At 35.0% G+C, this 16,023-nt stretch overlaps 1 protein-coding gene across 1 annotated transcript in view; it reads left to right on the top strand.

Moving 5' to 3' along the window:
• The window catches only part of SPATA5 (spermatogenesis associated 5), a 378,688-nt gene that overhangs the window by 55,420 nt on the left and 307,245 nt on the right, over positions 1-16,023 (top strand). The gene's annotated exons all lie outside the window — the stretch shown is intronic.

The following is a 16,023-nucleotide window of genomic DNA, read 5'->3' as shown; positions in this document are numbered from 1 at the left end:
TATATGTTCTTTATTTTTAACAGATTCAAAGGATTGAGGGTTTCTGGGATGCTTTACTAAATAACAGATTGCTTTTTTTGGAATAGATATACAACCTGTGGAAATTCTATTAATTCCATATTGGTTCTTGGCAAGTCTTTTGAATTCGGTTTCTTTTGATTTTGCCTCTTGTTGTCTAGACAGAAGAGTGTCTTCTATCACTCCCAAGATCCCAGTCTTCCCTGCCAACTTCTCTTGTGCATTTTTATAGTTTTAAGTAATAACAATTGAAAAGGAAAGCACATTTGGGAAAGTAGATTACTTTTAACCAGGAAATACTCTGTGCCAAAATCAAGATTGTAGTTTTAAGTGTATTAAATACTTTAGAAGTTTAACTCTTTCATTCCACTTTTCTTTTTATACCTTACTTTTCTCAGGCTTATAGTCTGTAGGAGACATGAGAGAGAAAAGTTAGTCTGTAGGAGACATGAGAGAGCAGTTTCTGCTCTCAGCTCTGATTCTGGTTAACTTTGGTGAAATGAAAGACTTTTCCTGTCAGATTATAGAAGGAAAGCTCTTAATTTGCTGCTTTCTGATGCATGTCTTCTTTTGAATTTATAAATAATGTTGAGGTTATCATAGAGATATATGCTATACTTATATGTTATAGTTGGTCAATAAGAAATACTTGATGAGTGTTTGCTAAAAACACAGATTTTCATTTAGTGTAAAGGAACTCATTGGTAGTTAGTGTGGTTCTTCTGTGGTACTATACTTCTTTATTTCACCTTGTACAGATATGGAGTAATTATATACCATCTGATCATGCCCTTTAGTCCTTCCCATCTCTTCATTGAGTAATTTATCCAAAAGAAATTACTGATCTGGCTTAAAAGCCATCAGCATGACTACCAGTTGATCATCTTTAGAATGAAGTCTAAGCTCTTTAGTTTGGTATTTGTAACCTGGCTTGTGCCTCCTTAACTTTTTTCTAACATTATGCTCTCCTCTTGTTGAACCACTCCTGTTTTTGCATGTGTGGTCTTCTCTGCCTGGAAAATTGTCTTCTGACCTCTCAATTACCAAAGATCTTGCAGTGTGATCCCTAACACATACCCACAAAATACACATATATGGCTTGTGGATATAATGCACCTAATACACAAAATATGCATATATCCCTGTGGACCTTTTGTCTTGTTCATCTTTGTATCTCCATTGCTTGGCAAATGGTAACAACCAAATAATAAGAGTTTGTTAAATGACTGAATATTTTGTGAAGAATTTTGGTTCACAAATGTTCTTATTTCTCAGAAATAGTTCTTTTGCCCTTCTATATAAGTATATATTCATATTTTGGTAACAGCTTCATTGAGGTACAATTCACATGTCAATTCAGTCATTTAAAGGGCATATTTTGGTGGTCAAGTATATTTAAAGAGTTGTACAGCCATTACTGTATCAACTTTAGAACATCCTTTTATCATCCCCCAAAAGAAACGCTGTATCCTTTACCCATCATCTCCCAACCTGCCCATCCTCACCAGCCTGAGGCAAACATTTATCTATTTTATATCCCTATAGATTTGCCTAGTCTAGACATTTCATATAAATGGAATTATAAGATACTTGATTCTTTGTGACTGGCTTCTTTCACTAAGCATAAAATTTTCAAGGTTTTTCCATGCATCATGTATCAGTACTTCATTCCTTTTTATTGCTAAGTAATATTCTATTGTATGGATACTGCACGTTATGATTTATCTTTTCATTAGTTGATAGACATTGGGATTGCTTCTATCTTTTGACTGTCATAAATACAGTTGAATTTGAACATTTATATATAAGTTTTTGTTTGAGCATCTGTTTTAATTCTTTTGGGTCTATATCTAGTAGTAGAATTGCTAGGTCGTTGGTAATTCTGTGTTTAACCTTTTGAGGAACTAACAGTTTTCCAAAGTGACTACCATTTTACATCCCCACCGGCAGTGTATGGAGAGTTCCTGTTTCTACATAACCTCATTAAAACTTACTATCTTTTTGGTTATAGCTATCCTAGTGGGTGTGAAATGATATCTCATTGTGATTTTTTATTTGCATTTCTTTAGTGACTAATGATACGAGCATCTTTTCATTTGCTTATTGGCCATTGTGTGTATCTTCTTTGGAGAAATATCTATTCAGATCCTTTGCCCCCTTTTAATTGGGTTATTTATTTGTCTTTTTATTATTGAGTAGTAAGAATTCTTATGTATTCTGGATACAAGTCCTTTATTAGATATATGATTATCTGATATCAGATATGTATGATTTGTAATAGTTTATCTTATTCAGTGGGCTGCCTCTTTCATTTTCTTAATAGTGACCTTGGAAGCACAAGTTTTTAATTTTGGTGAAGTCCAGTGCATCTGTTTTTTCTTTTCTTGTGTGTACTTCTGGTACCACATTTGAGAAACCATTGCCAAATCCAAGGTTGTGAAGATTTACCTTATATTTTAAGAGTTTATAGTTTTAGCTCTTACATTTAGGTCTTTGACTAACTCCCCCCCCCGCCCCCCCCAGGTAGGGTTAACCCTGCTCTTTTGTGTGTGATGGTAGCATTACAGAAACTACAATTATAGCTTGCAGTCAGGAGGACCATATATGAGAAAAGTGTTTTTTTTTAACCTATGGTAAAATATACATAGCATAAAATTTGCCATTTTAACTATTTTTAAATGTATAATTTGGCCTCATTAAGTATGCTTACATTGCTGTGCAGTTATTACCACCATCCAACTCCAGATCTCCAGAAATTTTTCTTTTTCCCAAACTGAAACTCCATAGCTATATTAAACAACTCTTTATTCCCTCCCTCACCATCAAGTATGATGGTAGTTTTTTTTTTTGGAAGTTCTTTATTAGGTGAAGTTCCTTTCTACTCCTATTCCTAGTTTGAAGAGAGAATTTTTTTCTTTTTAAATCTAAAATGGTTGTTGAGTTCTGTTGAATGCATTTTCAGCAGTGTAGAAATGATCATAATTTGTTTTTTTGTTTGTCAATACAGTGAATTACATTGATTTTCAGTGTTGAATCCATCTTGTATTTCTGGATGAATTCCACTCAAGTGGAATTGTGGCATAGCACCCTTTTTATATATGTTCATGAGAGAGATTTGTCTGTAGTTTTTTTTTTTTTTAATGAAGTTTTTTGTCTGGTTTTGGTATTAGGGAAATGCTGGTATTATGGAATGAATTGGAACGTGGTCTCTCATCATTTATGTGTTGGAAGAAATTGTGTAAAATTAGTATTAATTCCTTAAATGTATTGCACTGAAACCATCTGGGTCTAGAATTTTAATTATGTGGAAGACTTAAGTACAATTTAAGTTTTCAATAAACACAGACTATTCAAGTTTTTTGTTTTTTTCTTGAGTGAGTTTTGGTAGTTTGTATCTTTTAAGGAATTGGTCCATTTCGCTTTGTTGGATTGATGGAGTTAGTCATTCATAGTTTTCTCTTGTTATCATTTTACTGTCTACCAAATGAGTAGTGATGTCCTGTCTTTTATATCTCATACTGGTAATTTGTGTCTCCCCCACCGCCCCATGGTTAGTCTGACTGCAGGTCTATCAATTTTACTGATCTTTTCAAATTGTCAGTGTTGTGTTTTATTGTTTTTCTGGTTTTGATTTCACTTATTTCTACTCTCATCTTTATTTCCTTCCTTTTGTTAGCATGAGGCTTAATTTGCTCTTCTTTTTTTCTTAAGATGGGAATTGTGGTTAATAATTTTAGGTTTTCTTTTCTAATATAAGCTTTCAGTTGCTTTAAATGCATCCCACATATTTGATATGCTGTATTTTATTTCCATTTAGTTCATAATATTTTTAAATTTCCCTTGAGACATCTTTAACTTATCACAGTCTACCTTCAAGTGATGATATATCATATGTATAGTATAATAAGAACCTTAAAACAGTTTACTTCCATCGCTCCCCTTCTGGCCTTTGTGCCATTGTCATACATTTTACTTTCACATATTTTGTAAACCCCACAGTATATTGTCATCATTTTGCTCTAAATGGTATTTTCTTTTGAAGAGATTTAAAAGAAAAAAATCTTTATATTTATTCAATGTAGTTATTATTTCATCTTCTTTTGTCTTTTGTATAGATTCAGATTTCCATCTGGTATCATTTTCCTTCTTCCTAAAAGGCTTATTTATCATTTCCTGTAATGCAGGTGTGTTGGTCATGAATTATTCCAGTTTTCTTATGTCTGAAAAAAGGGTTTTTTTTTGTTTGTTTTACAAAGATATTTTCACATTTTCACTGGATAAAGAATTTGGGTTGATAGTATCCTCCCTCCCCCGAAATTCTTTACTGTTTTTCCTCCACTCTTCTTTCTTGCAATATTTTTGAAAAGAAATTTGCTGTCTCCATTTTCTTTGTTTTCCATATGTAATATATATTTTATTCTCTGTTTGCTTTTAATATTTTCTCTTTAGCATTGGTTTTAAGCAATTTAATTATGATGTGCCTTTGTAGCTTTCTTCATGTTTCATGTGCTGGTTCATTGATGGTCTTGTATGTATGGGTTTATAGTTTTAATCAAATTTGAAAAAAAAAATTGGCCATTATTTCTTTAAATATTTAGTTTGTTTCTTGCCTGACTATCTCACTGGGGACTCAAAATATACATGTACATTTGTCTGCTTGAGATTGTCCCAAAGCTCAGTAATGCTAAGTCCATTTTTTCTTTTCTTTTTCTCTTTGCTTTATTTTAGTTACTTTCTGTTGTTTTGCTTACCATTCTACTAACTTATTTGACCCCCCTGGAATTTCTAATCTGCTATAAGCGCTATCCATTGCATTTTTAAAATTATAGACATTAAATTAGCTTTCTTCTCTAGAAATTTGATTTTTATCCTTTTTATATTTTCTTCTTCTCTACTTAGTGTTTTTAGTGTTTCCTTTCTTTGAACATATGGAATACATTTAGAACAACTATTTTAATGTCTTTATTCTATCAACTATAATTTCTCAATCAGCTTCAACTTATCGATCTTTCTTCTTCTTATGGGCTGTATTTTCTTTGCATGCTTGTACTTTTTGATTAGATTCCAGAAATTTTGAATTTTACTTTGTTGGCAGCTGGATTATTTTTATATTTATAAAAATACTCCTAAAGTTTGTTCTGGGTGTGGTTAAATTACTTGGAAATAGTTTGATTATTGAGGTGGGGGTTCTTGCCTTTAAATTTCCTTAGGTGAGACCAGGGCAGTATTGTGTCTAGGGATAATTTTTCCCCACTACTGAGGTAGGATCATTTATCAATACTCTACCTAAAGCCCTGTGAATTACAACATCCCTGTTGAGGGCAGGCACTATTCCCTCTAATTCATTTGGGTCTCTGACCTCTTTCCACCACCATCCCTCCTCCAGCCTTATTTTGTTTTTCTCACATATACACAGATAACAGTACATATAAAGGAGACCCTCATCAGATTTCAGGTGTTCTCTCCCTGTGGACTTCTTTTGTCTGTCATCCTCTGCTCTGTGATACCTAGCCTCTTTGGCTTTCCCATACTTCTAGCTTTATCTTTTCATCTCTGGAGACAGCAGGTTCTGCCTGTTTTTTCCCTTCATTGCTGTAATCTGTGACCTTTTCCAGGCAACTGGTTGTGTGTAATCAGATAGTTGGTTTCCTTTCTCTCAAGATGCATTGTCCTTTGTTGCCTGATGGCCAGTGTTCTGAGAGTTGATGCTTCATATATTTTGCCACTTTCTTTAGTTTTTTCTTTTTCAGACGGAAACGTAAATCTTATCCCTTTTACTCATTGGCCAGAAACAAAAGTGTCTTTTTGGCATTTTTTAAGTGTCCCTTATTTATAAAAATTTATATCCAAGCAACAGGGTGGGATGTTTTCCAATGTCCCATGTTAAAATTGCTCTCAGAATTTCATGTACTTTTCAGAGAAATGCTTTGTAGTTTTTATGTAGGTGTTTTTTTTTTTTTTTTTTTTTTTTTTTTTTTTTTAAGTGTATTAAGAATGAACCTTCTGGTTTTGGCCCAATAGAAAGACCAGTGCTCTAAGATGGAATGGGGTATGATGCTGAAGTGGGAAAAATATGGTAGATTGATTAAACTTAATCTGAAAATTAGCAGATATCTGAGAATTCCACTATAAGCCAGAGATAAATTAAAAAAGAAAAAATTTAAAGGCCTGAGATAAAAGGTTTTTTTTTTCTGCTGTCTAGAGCTATAGATGAGTACTAGGAGATAGGAGGGGAATATGTGAGAATGAGTTCTAGAGAAGTCTAAGCTGCTTATAATTTAATCATCTGTCTGTCTTTGTTGGGGAGCCCCAAGATCACTCTTTGGCTTGATTTACTAGAAGGACTAACTGGAGTCAAAAGCCATTATACTCATGCTTATGATTTATTACAGTGAAAGAATACAGATCAATATCAGCAAAGGGAAAAAAAGGCCCACAGGGTGAATTCAGAGAAATTAGGCACCAGCTTCTAGGTGTTCTCTCACAATGGAATCACATGGGAACATACTTAGTTCTACCTGAAACAATGTGACAATATATGTAAAGTGTTATTGACCAAGGAGAATCATATGGATTTTGGTGTCTAGGGTTTTTTACTGGAGGTCAGCCATGTACTGTATATATAGCAACTCCACATCTGACCTTAGCTACTTAAATTCCAGCTTTTTTCAGGCCAAAAATTTAAGATGTTCTTAAATCACATTGTCAGGGTGAACTTATCTGGTCAAATAGGTACAGCATAGCCTAAGGCCTCACATACAAAAACATTCTTATCAGGGACGATATTTAGAAGGCCCAGAGATTATCTCCCAGAAGGCTGTCATTGGCTGGAGTTTCTTTAGAATGGGTGGAGTTTGAGCAACCCAGGCCTTCTGAATTGAACCTTTTTGAACACTTATAACTTCTTCCATGCTTTATTTGGATTTCATTAGTTTTTTTTCCTAATGGCTTTTGTCTATTTCAGGATTCCATCCAGGTTATCATGTCTCCTGGGCTTCCCTGGGCTGTAGCAGTGTTTATTCTTAGCTTGTTTTTGATGGCCTTGACAGTTTTGAGTATATTGTCAGGTCTTTTGAAAAATGTCCCTCAATTTGAGTTTGACTGATGTTTTTACTATGGTTAGGCTAGGATATGGGTTTTGGGGAGGAACACCACTGAGGTGAAATGCCATTCTCATCCCAGCTTAACAAGGATAAACTATTAACTTTGAACTTTTAATTATCTGATTTAAATATCCCTCAGCCCCTCATGAGTACTTAGCTAGATTTTAGGTGGATGTGCTGCTAACATGCAGAATTTGTTCTCAGTGGCTTTTCTCATCCATATTTAATTATTATACTTCTTTGCTTTTTCAGTAGTGTCAAGATGTCTAATGTACACAACTTCAGTTATTCATTCTCTTACTTGTTTTTCATGTTCTTGCTTAAATAACCAGGTCTTCTAGAAAGCTATATTTGACTATGTAGGACCTTCCAGGCCTGTTACGTGTATTGTAGCATCCTATATATTTTGTTTGTTTGTTTTGTTTGTTTAGTCTTTAAATAATTATTAATGTATTTGTTTAATGTCTGCCTCTTCATCCAGACAGTGAGCTCAACTATGTAGAGACCATGTCAATCTTGTTTATTCTTCATACCTCATTCTATGTACCTACCTATATTCCTAGAGCCTGGGCAGACACTCCAAACATAACAAGCTTGTAAGTGGAATGAATATATCAGAGTGAATGAGTGAATAAATAAATAAGTGAATGTATATTTGATATTAAAACCTCTTCCTATAGGAGCCTGACTCTCTTGTTGATACCTATAACACATGAACCCCCATACTTGTCAGAAGTTATAAAAAAAAAAATAGACAAATTTTACCCTAGGATAATTTTTGCTCAACGGTCTACCACATAGGTTTCCTTCTTATTAGTTCCTGAGACTTGTTTTACCTGTCTCACAGAACTCATCATATGCCTAAGATACATGTTTCATTTCTCTGGAAAACTTATTCCCCAGAATTGTCTTAATTTTTTTTTTTTTTTTTTTACATTTATTTATTTTTGAGAGACAGAGCACAAGCAGGGGAGGGGCAGAGAGAGAAGGAGACACAGAATCCGAAGCAGGCTTCAGGCTCCGAGCTGACAGCACAGAGCACAGATGCGGGGCTCGAACTCGCAAACCGTGAGATCATGACCTGAGCCTAAGTCGGATGCTCAACCGACTGAGCCACCTAGGCACCCCTCCCCAGAATTCTCTTATGGTATCTTTCAGGCCTGGTTCCCAAGTTGGTTCTATCCCACTAACATTCATATCGTCAGTTGTTACATGTAGCACATTCAGCATCCATTAGAAGCTTTGATTATAAGGTAACATCCTTTGTTCTTTTGCTAAATATTGACCATTAAGACTGTGCTGTGAGAATTATTTTCTAATGTCCCTTTTACTCTTTGTCAGGGCTTTCTTCTCATACCTGTTGCCTCAAGCCAGAATATCAATAGTAATTTTCTTTCCCCAATATCTTGGCACTCTGGCTAGCATTGGTTATTCTTCACCATGTGGGAACTTCCTTTTCTAGTCTGTATCTTAGGACACAGAATTGAAGGTGCTTAGGAAAGTTGCTTATGTAAGTTTGCTCAGCTTTCTGACAGAAAGGGGCCTCCTCTCTTTGCTTCTATTTCAGAGATTTGGAGCATCTCTTTCGCCAGTCTTGGTAGGGGAGAGTTTTTTTTTCTTTCCATATATGCAAAAATTTTTATTGTCAACCAACCATCAAAGAAGATCATAGGAAATGGTTTGAAATTATAATCCAACTATTTGGACATATCTGGGCTAGAAAATGTCATGCAAGGCATATGTATAGCCTTTGTACACTTTTATGTGTTAGCAACATTAGGTCTGACCACACATGCTGGTTTATTAACTCTCTCCTTTTTTCCCCATTTTACCTCCTACCAGCCCATCCCCCTATTTCTCTCTCTTAAGCTACTTTATTTTTATTTTATTTGTTTTTTATTAAAGGAAATTTTTTTTTAATGTTTATTTATTTTAAGACAGAGAGAGACAGAGACAGAGCATGAGCAGGGGAGGGGGAGAGAGAGAGGGAGACACAGAATTCAAAGCAGGCTCCAGGCTCTGAGTTGTTAGCACAGAACCCGATACAGGGCTTGAACCCACGAACCATGAGATCATGACCTGTGACGAAGTCAGACGCTCAATCGACTGAGCCACCCGGGCGCCCCAAGCTACTTTATGTTTAAAATGAAACAAGAGAAATATGTGTCTGCCTATTAATTTATTCCTTTACTAGACATTGAGCATGTATAATATACAAGACACCATGTTAAGAAGGTCCTGGTGATACATGCGTATATAACAAAGAGTCCTTCTGTTTGACTTTTCACTTGTATCACAAAATCCCAAAGAAGAACAATTAGAACAAAACTTACTTAAAAATTTTTACTATTTAAAACATTTTTTTCTGGACCTTTTATATTTCTTTTATGGTTGATTTTTAAAGTTCACTTGGGAAACTTGTGAACATATGCTTCTTTAGCACCTGGGCTTAGGGGCCAGGCTGTAAAAGTCCCTTTCTCTTTCTTCGGTTCTTATACTTTTCTTTCCTTTATCCATTTTCCTTTATCATTTTCCAGTTCTGCTGTGCCAGAGTAAGAATGACAGGGATTTTTCTAAGCAATTTCCTTATATAGTCAAAGCATTTTTTTCTGTTTGCAGTTAAATTAATTAAGGAATTTGGTAAATTAGAAAAAATATAAAATATTTTAATGAGAAACAAAGAATTTTCTAGGTGAAACTTTGTATCATTTTCATGTGTTGTTATTTCTTTTTTCAATTACTGGTGCTGCTGTGTTTGTTTTTTTTGTTTCTTTGTTTTTTTGTTTTTTTTTTTTTTTTCTTATTTAAAGTTTTCCATTTTTAATGAGATTTTTCCTGGACTTGCTTATCTGGCAAAAGTAGGTAGTGTTTTAAAAGCTCATTTTGTGTGAATACTACCCAAAGCTATCTACACATTCAATGCAATCCCAATCAAAATTGCACCAGCATTCTTCTTGAAACTAGAACAAGCAATCCTAAAATTCATATGGAACCACAAAAGGCCCCGAATAGCCAAAGTAATTTTGAAGAAGAAGACCAAAGCAGGAGGCATCACAATCCCAGACTTTAGCCTCTACTACAAAGCTGTCATCATCAAGACAGCATGGTATTGGCACAAAAACAGACACATAGACCAATGGAATAGAAAAAAAACCCCAGAACTAGACCCACAAACGTATGGCCAACTCATCTTTGACAAAGCAGGAAAGAACATCCAATGGAAAAAAGACAGTCTCTTTAACAAATGGTGCTGGCAGAACTGGACAGCAACATGCAGAAGGTTGAAACTAGACCACTTTCTCACACCATTCACAAAAATAAACTCAAAATGGATAAAGGACCTGAATGTGAGACAGGAAACCATCAAAACCTTAGAGGAGAAAGCAGGAAAAGACCTCTCTGACCTCAGCCGTAGCAATGTCTTACTCGACACATCCCCAAAGGCAAGGGAATTAAAAGCAAAAGTGAATTACTGGGACCTCATGAAGATAAAAAGCTTCTGCACAGCAAAGGAAACAACCAACAAAACTAAAAGGCAACCAACAGAATGGGAAAAAATATTTGCAAATGACATATCGGACAAAGGGCTAGTATCCAAAATCTATAAAGAGCTCACCAAACTCCACACCCGAGAAACAAATAACCCAGTGAAGAAATGGGCAGAAAACATGAAAAGACACTTCTCTAAAGAAGACATCCGGATGGCCAACAGGCACATGAAAAGATGTTCAGCGTCGCTCCTTATCAGGGAAATACAAATCAAAACCACACTCAGATATCACCTCACGCCAGTCAGAGTGGCCAAAATGAACAAATCAGGAGACTATAGATGCTGGCGAGGATGTGGAGAAACGGGAACCCTCTTGCACTGTTGGTGGGAATGCAAATTGGTGCAGCCGCTCTGGAAAGCAGTGTGGAGGTTCCTCAGAAAATTAAAAATAGATCTACCCTATGACCCAGCAATAGCACTGCTAGGAATTTATCCAAGGGATACAGGAGCACTGATGCATAGGGGCACTTGTACCCCAATGTTTATAGCAGCACTCTCAACAATAGCCAAATTATGGAAAGAGCCTAAATGTCCATCAACTGATGAATGGATAAAGAAATTGTGGTTTATATACACAATGGAATACTACGTGGCAATGAGAAAGAATGAAATATGGCCTTTTGTAGCAACGTGGATGGAACTGGAGAGTGTGATGCTAAGTGAAATAAGCCATACAGAGAAAGACAGATACCATATGGTTTCACTCTTATGTGGATCCTAAGAAACTTAACAGAAACCCATGGGGGAAGGGAAGGAAAAAAAAAAAAAAGAGGTTAGAGTGGGAGAGAGCCAAAGCATAAGAGACTGTTAAAAACTGAGAACAAACTGAGGGTTGATGGGGGGTGGGAGGGAGGGGAGGGTGGGTGATGGGTATTGAGGAGGGCACCTTTTGGGATGACCACTGGGTGTTGTATGGAAACCAATTTGACAATAAATTTCATATATTAAAAAATAAATAAATGCTCATTTTGGAAATGTTTATTTTTTTTTAATTTTTAAAAAATATTTGTTTTTGAGAGAGAGAGAGAGAGAGAGAGAGAGAGAACGAGCGAGCACCAGCAGGGGAGGAGGAGAGAGAGAGAGGGAGGCACAGAATCTGAAACAGGCTCCAGGCTCTGAGCTTTCAGCACAGAGACTGACACAGGGCTTGAACCCACAAACCGTGAGATCATGACCTGAACTGAAGTCGGAGGCTTAACTGACTGAGCCACCCAGGTGCCCCAAGAAATGATTAACTGTTTTTAAGTTGAATTAAGTTAGAAAGTTTTGCGGTCTGAGGCTTATGTAAATATAATATGTTATTATATTTATTAAGGTTCATACATAACCAGTTCTCTGAAGACAGCTCAGAGTAAACTTATTAAAGTGTGATTGTAAGGTAGTGATATTTTAGAAATTGAACTCAAATTTTAATGAAGCCATTCAGCTGATTATGAAATTTATACAGTTTGAAATCTGGTTAAAACATTTGACTTTAAGTTGGTCATATTTTTCATGATATCTGTAAATTTGCAGGATATTTTTGATTTTTTTTACTTGAATTGTTTATTTCTTATCTTATTTTTTTTTCCTTTTTAATTAGGAGTTATAGGAGCATCTGACTCCCATAGCCTTTGTATGTTTCAGTAAGATCCTTAATGTGATTTACTGAAGAACAACAAAATCACTTAGATTAGTGGCAGTTTGCAATTAGTGGCCAGTTTTGGCGTGCAGTTTCTTATATTCTTTCTCACCTACTTTTTAAAGTTCCCTGTACTCTTACTTGTGAAATTGTTAGATGTTTTCAACTAAGGTTGCTTATGCAACATGAAAGTGACAGGAAGAGGGGGAAAAAAAACGGGAGTGGAGGAGAGAAAAAGAGAAGGAAAAAATATTTAGAATACTTGGCCCTCTTAGCACCCTGTACAGAATACTTCTCTGTATTTTTGCTTGCCTCACAGTTCATCTACTTTTCTTTACTTTTCAGAGTCCTCATTTAGTTGTCTTTTTTGTTGTTGTATTTTACCTGAAGTTTTTATTTTAATGTATTTGGGGGAGAGAGAAAGAGAGAGAGACAGACTGTAGATAGTTTATGGCACTATTGTACAACTGAAACTTTGACTTGTTTTTTAAAAAAATGTCAGAGTGTGTTTTTAAAGCATAGGGGAAAATATTTTTTCTCTTTTACTATATAAAGCTAATGGCTTTCCCTTTTTTTTCACTTACACCTAAGAATTCATTTTGAATATTTACTGCTTCCTAATTTTGCTTTGCCTCCATTAAAGAAGCATCTGGAATTGTATGGATAGTTCTTTTGAATCTTGGAGATTGGGTTTTCTTAACTTCTTTCCTTCTGCATTATTAGTTACTTTTAGTAATTTGGTATGTGTATGATTTCTAAACAAAATAAATGTATTTCACATATTTGAATTGTTCAAAAGCTACTGTTTTACCCCACAGAGAATTTTGAACAGGTGCCAACCCACTTGCTACTCCTGGCTTGTTGTCCCTCTATTGGGACATGTTAGCAGGAAAGAACAAATGAAAAGTACTCTTTGTCACAATATTTTCTGTAAAAATAACACTTTCAAAAGAACATTTTGTACCTGGCAGTGTAAAACTTGGTATGTAACAAACACAAGCACCTTGCCTCACAGATGTGTAAAGACACTGTCCCTCTGGGGTTATTGAATTCCTCTTTCATAGTATTTTTCCCGATATCTGCAGTTCAGTTCATTAATTTTTACTTTGTGCTCTTGGAACTTGTCCGTAAGTTGTTTTTTGTTTGTTTGTTTGTCTTTGTGTTTGGTTTTTCTTACATGCAATCATCAGGTCTTTTGGCTTCTGTTGGTATGCAGGTTGAGGGGTGTTTTGATTTTGGTTTTGGTTTGCATATTGTTGGGTGGATGTTTGTCCAGAAAGTATTGTAAGATAGTTTGTGGAGGGCATCACCCTTGGGAAATTTATCTCACTGCCCTGTCTGTACTTGTTTGACAGCTGTTCCTTTACTTCTAACTTTATTATTATAAAAATAAGTTAAAAAGTTATAAAGCCGTATATGAGCAGCTGTTCACTATTTTCTTTAGGACCGAGTAAGAAAGAAAGGACCCAGCTATTATCAGGAGTGATTTAGGTTAGATTGTAGGAATAATTTTCTGGCAGTTATGATATAGTGTAACTTATTAAAAAGGGAGTTATAGAATTTTTTTATTTTTTTTAAAGAGCGTAAAATAGTATTTGTTGAAAGATGAGAGGACTTGAAAGATGAAATACTGTCTGAAGGTGGGATAGTGAACCAGCTAGTTTTTGAATTCCTGCTCTAGTTTTAGGATTTTATGATTTCATGCTGGTATTTATTCTTTTTTGACAGACTGACTTTTCCCATGACTTTCTGTGCTTTAAGATTCTTCTGTGCAATAGTAACTCTTCAAGCTGATTTGTATTCATTTTTTAACTGGTATCTTAGCTATAGAAAGACTCATCATTTAGGTGCTAAATTGAAATGCAAAACTTGTTTACCTTTAGTTTAAGAAATGTAATTATCACACACAAAGGAAAAGAATAGAAAAGTTATGGTAATTAAATATTGCTCATGAAACTACAAATGTAATTGCCTAATTGGCTTTTATCTTTTGTCACTAGTCCTTCAAAATATAACTGTTCATTGTAATCATCTTTTAGACATTTAAATAAACTAATACCTAGTATTTATTAGTTACAGTGTGCCAGGCAAAGTGCAATTAATATAAATATACTGTTTAATTCTCACAATAAAACTGAGAGCATAGGTTTTATTATCCCCTGTATTCTAGATGAGAAAGTTTAGAGAGATCAAGTAAGTTGCCCAAAGTCATACAGTAACTGGAAGATTATAACATCAAAAAATGTATGAAGTTTAAAAAAAAAGTAGAATATAAAATTGTGAATACATTATGATCTCAGTGAAGACACACACACACACACACACACACACACACACACACACACTTGAAAACCTTGAAGGTACCATTAACAATGGTTACTTTTAGGTGTTGGGAAAACATAATTTTTACATTGTTATTTTTATTTTTTTATTATTTCCCCCCAAGTTCATTTCCCACGCAGTAATTGAAGTGATTTTATTTTAATTTTTAAAATTAATTAATTTTTTAAAGTTATTTATTTTGAGAGAGAATGCACTTGTGCACACGTGCGAGTGGGGGAATGGCAGAGAGAGCAATCCCAAACTGTCAGTGTGGAACCCTGCATGGAGCTCAAACTCACAAACCCTGAGATTGTAACCTGAGCCAGTGCTTAACTGACTGGGCCATCCAGGCACCCCTGGAGTAATTTTGTTTTTAATCTCTTACTTACATGGTTTAACCCTGAGAGCAGGGATTTTGTAAACCAGCACCTGGTATAGGACTGAGTATGGAGTAGGCACTTAGTCATTTTTTGAATGGATGACAGTGATATGGAAAGGTATCCAGCTTCATTGTTCCCAGCTCACCTTGCATCTAGTTGGTAAGGGAAAGTAGGAAACTGCTTTAGACTTAGCTGTAGCTAATTTTCTATGTGTGATTGACCATAATAGTGCTCTTTAAAATCCATTTATTTTGCTTTTCTTTTTCACCCATCTGCTATTATTTTCACATTCTAACACCTTGACATAAATCTTACGTATATGCACAATTTCCAAATGTCTGTCCTCACCATCTCATATATTTGAGAACTATAAAAACTATTTTGTATTTTTTTCAGTAGTTTTTGTATTACTTGCTGTGAAGGCAGCTATTTTATGTCTTTTTATTTTTTAAGTTATTTATTTATTTTGAGAGACAGAGAGAGAACGAGCGAGCACAAGCAGAGGACGAGCAGAGAAAGGGAGAGAATCCCAAGCAGTCTCCGTTCTTTCAGTACAGAGTTCAATGTGGAGCTCAATCTCGCAAATACATCATGACCTGAACCAAAATCAGGAGTCAGATGCTTAACTGACTGAGCCACCAAGGCGCCCCTCAGCTCTTTTATATGTTTAGACAAAGACTGTGTCTTTTAAGATACTTATTTTCCTTTCTAGAGTACAATATTTTGGGGACATTTTCTGACTCATCTTTGTGTTCTTACAGTTCCTAAAACAAGTTCAGCACATAGAGGACATTTCTTAGTTTATTGAATTTATTTCACTTATAAATTCCAACCACAGTGTAATAATTGGAAACTAATTCCTTAATTTCCAAACATGTTCCTTTTTCTCTTTCAGTAGAACTTTCAGTTAACTCATTTGCTCAAGTTTCAATCATGGATGTTACCCTTGATTCCATTTTCTTTTTTACCACCCCTCTCCAAATCTAATTATTTTTCAAGATGCTTTGATTTGCCTTAATATAGTTATTA

Source organism: Prionailurus bengalensis, chromosome B1 (genome assembly GCF_016509475.1).
Source record: "Prionailurus bengalensis isolate Pbe53 chromosome B1, Fcat_Pben_1.1_paternal_pri, whole genome shotgun sequence".
Lineage (NCBI taxonomy): Eukaryota > Metazoa > Chordata > Mammalia > Carnivora > Felidae > Prionailurus > Prionailurus bengalensis.
Note: the sequence above shows the minus strand (reverse complement) of the source record. Positions and strands in the feature narration are given on the sequence as shown.